The following is a 4,816-nucleotide window of genomic DNA, read 5'->3' as shown; positions in this document are numbered from 1 at the left end:
GGTAACCGTTCGGCCACAGAGGCAGTTTCATTAATGAACCTTTTTTTGTTCGGTTAATGAAGCTTCATACTTAGCAATGTCTTTTGATTTGTTTGAGTGGTTGAGTGTTACTTATTTGACAGTAAGAGCCCAGTTACATGACCCGAAAGTTCTCGCGCGGTCAGCCAGACTCGCCCGCGCGCCCGGGACGCTCATTTAAGTTGAAACGTAAAACTAAATAAATAGTGCGTACTTTGGCATGACAGTTTGATGCACGCGGTGTCGAATAAATGCACCCTAATTGTTTTGGACGGATGTCACGCGAAGAACGGGAGTAGACCCCCAGAACCGAGGAGAAACCGGAGTAGGTAACAAAACTTTTCAAATCAACTACTATTTACTACGACACAACCATAATTGCGCGTTTGATCTATAAATCAAATTTAAGTTAGATTTTTAACGCACTGTCTCTGAATGTAGGCTTTCCATACAAGACTATGTATGTGATTGTGAAATTTACTTCTTTTTAAGTGTACAGTCTCTAACATTCCCAAAAAACCCATAGTAAGACTTAATTAACTTTCAGCACGATCTCTCTGCTGTCCAGATTTGTTTCTCTTTCATGTGTCATCGCCGTGTTGACAGCTATAAGTTTGCAACATAACAGCGGTCAGAAAAAAAATTATATTACCAAAAAATACACACATCAAAAGTGTCTAGGGATCAAGTGAATATTTTTGAAATAAAAATTATTTAAGCAATATTTACCAAATCCAGTCTTCCAGGACGACTTCTTACTTTAATGCTTATGTTTTATTTAACCGCTTACCCCTATATTTAATTAAAATACACTTAAATTGATGTTTTTGCAAATTGTGGGAAAAAACTCAAATTAACGGCGTCAATTAAATGACAAAAAAATGGCGAAAATGATGATTTTGCTCATTTTTATTGTAAAGATAAGAAAATTAATAATCTGTATTTCCACCATTAACACGAATCACACAATTACAGCGATTTGGCATGCTTAAGATGAGTTCATCAAAATCACTTTGAGGAATTGCCGCCCATGTGTTTTGTAACAAGTCAAAATATTGTTGTAGAGTATGTACGGTATGCATACTCGGCACAGCTCTTCTTTGAAGCATATCCCATGCGTGCTCAATTGGATTGAGGTCTGGCGATTGAGCAGGCCACGGCAGAACGTTGATACGAGCTTCGGCAAGAATGCGTGTTACGACTCTAGCCGTGTGTGGACGTGCGTTGTCATGCATTAGTTGATATGAATCACCCAACTGGCCTCGCAAAGGGATGATAACATCTGAAACAATCCTCTCTGCGTAAACTTGAGCATTGAGGTTCCCCTGATCCAAATGAGATCGGTTCTTCCGCCGATCCAAATACCGGCCCATATCATTATTGTTCCCCCGCCATATGGATGAACTTCCTGACAATATCTCAAACGTTCATGACGTCCAGATGTTCTCCAAACTCGAGTACGTCTTGTATCCGGTCTCATACCGAAGCGGGATTCATCCGAAAAGCACACATAGCGCCAGTCTTCTTCCTCCCAGTTTCTGTGTTCGCGAGCCCATCGTAAACGGGTCCTGCGATTGCAGGGTGCAATAGGTGGAACTCTGAGCGGCCTTCGGGATCGCAGACCCACTTCACGTAAACGATTTCGGATTGTTTGATCGCTTATTAGCAAGCCTGAGGAGCTGTGGAGCCTCGTAACCAACATCATGGCGGTCATGGTACGATTCCGTCGAGCAGTATTTTGGATATACCGGTCCTGTCTGCGAGTCGTGATGCGAGATCGTCCTCCATGTCGCTCGGCCACGCTGCCCGTCATGCGATAGCGCGTCCAGAGGCGACTTATGACGCTTTGTGTAGTGTTAAGAGTGAAAGCCACAGCACGTTGCCTGGAACCAGCTTCCAACATTCCGACGGCTCGCATCATCACTTCTCGGGTTAAATGATGTCGTCTCTCCATAATAATGTAAATTGTTTTGGTTCCGATGCAGATATTGTAATGATTTTGTCAAAACGCTATAACTCATTTTTATACAAAACCACATTGACAATCGATTTTCTTCTTATTATCGAATTTTAAACAATATTCCTTATTTAAATGTTAAAACTCGCTAAAAAGTATCAATAGCGATACAAAAAAGTTAATATAATTAACCCTAATTGCAGCAATACTCTTAAACGTACTTGATCCCTAGACACTTTTGATGTGTGTAGTTTGGCTAACGAACGACGTAATTGCAAAAACGCGGGAATATTAAAATGAAATCGTATGGTACCACGGGTGTAGTAGGAAAATAAGAATACAGGAACATATGTAATATGGGAATAAAATTCTTTTATGTTATCCATTGACTTACAATTATGTGGACGTCGGGTCCGCGCTAAAAAGTGTCCGCACTTGTAAGGCGCTAAAATCGTATACAGAGCGCCAAATCCCGCTTTAGTCTTCATTTGTTCGACTGACAGCGCGATACTGCGATGACATTACAATTTAAATTTCGAATAGGTTGGCTTGGGACATTTTTTTCGTGGTTTTTGTATTAGACCCGTCGTCCATTTATTTGTAAGTCAATGATGTTATCCTAAATTTTGATTTACCATTTTTTATCCTAAATTATGAACACATGTTCATAATTTATTCTTGCTAGTCCCAACTGGGTAAAGTTGTTAGCGATCATCTATAATCATATATAACCAGAAACAGAGACGAAATAAGGGCCATCCATCCCTGGCAACTCATCAGGCAAAACAATTTTAAATATCAACTGTCGTTTGCACTGAAATCACAAATTAGAAAGTTGAAATAGTACAGCGCCAACAACTGACCTGTGTACGTTTCTGTATTTCTAAAAATATTCTGTATTTATTGTAATAAAGATAATATATCTATCTTGGCAGAATAGTTTTCCAAAAAATTAAATCATCTTTCGTCTCTATTTGTGATTATATCTCGACTTTGGCGACCTATAGGTACTCGAAAAGTCTGTACTACGACACGCATTCCAGACATGTATGTGCCACTCGCACAGGGAATGGTCTCCCAGAAAGTAGTCTCGAGCACCTGTTCTTTGATTGCAACTGTGTCGTCACTCCTCTGTATGATATCCTTCCTAAAATCCCCCGTCATGTTAATTTCAAATTCCTCCAAACGTTAGTCCACTTCCCCTTTATGTATATTCCATGTAAATTGATTAAAATTACACTGTTTCTTTAATATGTTTTTCTTTTGTTTTCATTCACCGTGTTCACATAAACTCCTTGGTAAACGACACACCTGTGTATAACAGCTGCAGTGCCACGCAGAGCATTGAATCGCAAAGATTTTAGGTGCAACGTCACCCTTGACCTTCAAAAATGGAACGCGGTAATGTCCACATTACTGCTTGACTAAAGCTTCTACTGCCAAACGGAGGTCCTAAAAGAAGACAAAATAACAATAATAATAATAATAATAACGCTCACACTCATAGCTTCACACTAGGGAAACCATGTGGGGCAGGTGCTATGGGCACACACATAGAGGGACAATCACAAATTACACCCAAGTCACGAGATAAATAAATGTTGGTCATATAAATATTTTTCCCGGTTATGAAATAAAATCCGCGAACTCTGTGTGGCAGTCCAGCGTAATAACCGTTTGGCCAGAGAGGCAGTTTAAAAATATAAATATGTAACATTGTATTTACAGTTTTTTTCATGATACCATGTGACGGGACGAACAAGTCCCGTAGTCCCAAGTTCGTAGCCTGTGCAGCGCCACTCTGAGCTTTAATCTCAAAGTTGTCCCATATACCCGTGATTTCACTAGCACCCTTTCCTCTGCTTGGTTATATGTAAGTTGGCAGTACTTCCCTAAACGAACTTTAACACAAGGAGCTCTACTGCTACTGAACTCAGGAGTAAGAAATATTATTGTATGTTTGTGAATAGCAAAATGAATGTTTCTCTTTCTTTCTAAGAGTCTGTAAATAATTGTGTTGTCTGTTGTTGTAGATTCTCTTTTCAGTGAAGTCTGTCATCGAAAATGGCCGGTTAAATTCTGAAAGTATTAAAATAAATAAAAAATAAAAATAAATAAAACGTTTATTTCAGTAATACAATTAACTTTACATTAACAGTGGATGGTACCTCCTATTGAGCTTATCAAGCCTGTGTCAGGAGGCACCGCTCTTCCATAGCTATAAATGCATATTTAACATTTTTAATTTATAGTTAATGTAGTGTTTAATTTTTACATTTTCAAACATCGTCAAAACAAAACAATTTTTTTTAACTATTTTCAACTTTCTTAACTTCTAATTGTAAATTTAATTTGAATCTTAAAACGTATGTGTGTGCATTTGTGTATTAAAGTGTGTGTGTGTGTGTGTTTGCGAGTGAGTGTGTTTGTGAGTGAGTGTGTTTGTGAGGGAGTGTGAGTGTGAGTGTGTGTGTATTGTGGGTGTGTGTGTGTGTGTTTGTGAGTGAGTGTGAATGTGAGTGTGAGTGTGAGTGTGAGGGTGAGTGTGAGAGTGAGTGTGAGTGTGTGTGAGAGTGAGTGTGAGTGTGAGTGTGAATGTGAGTGTGAGTGTGCATGTATGTGTGTGTGTGTGTGTGTGTGTGTGTGTGCGTGCCTGCGTATGTGTGTGTATGTGTGCGTGCGTGCGTGCGTGCGTGCGTGCGTGCGTGCGTGCGTGCGTGCGTGAGTGCGTGCTTGCGAGTATGTATGTGTGTGTGTGTGTGTGTGTGTGTATATACATATATATATATGTATGTGTGTGTGTGTGTGTGTGTGTGTGTGTGTGTGTGTGTGTGTGTGTGT

Source organism: Hyposmocoma kahamanoa, unplaced genomic scaffold (assembly GCF_003589595.1).
Source record: "Hyposmocoma kahamanoa isolate Upper Pololo Valley unplaced genomic scaffold, ASM358959v1 63, whole genome shotgun sequence".
Classification (NCBI taxonomy): domain Eukaryota; kingdom Metazoa; phylum Arthropoda; class Insecta; order Lepidoptera; family Cosmopterigidae; genus Hyposmocoma; species Hyposmocoma kahamanoa.
The sequence above is the reverse complement of the archived record's forward strand: the minus strand, read 5'-3'. Positions refer to the sequence as shown.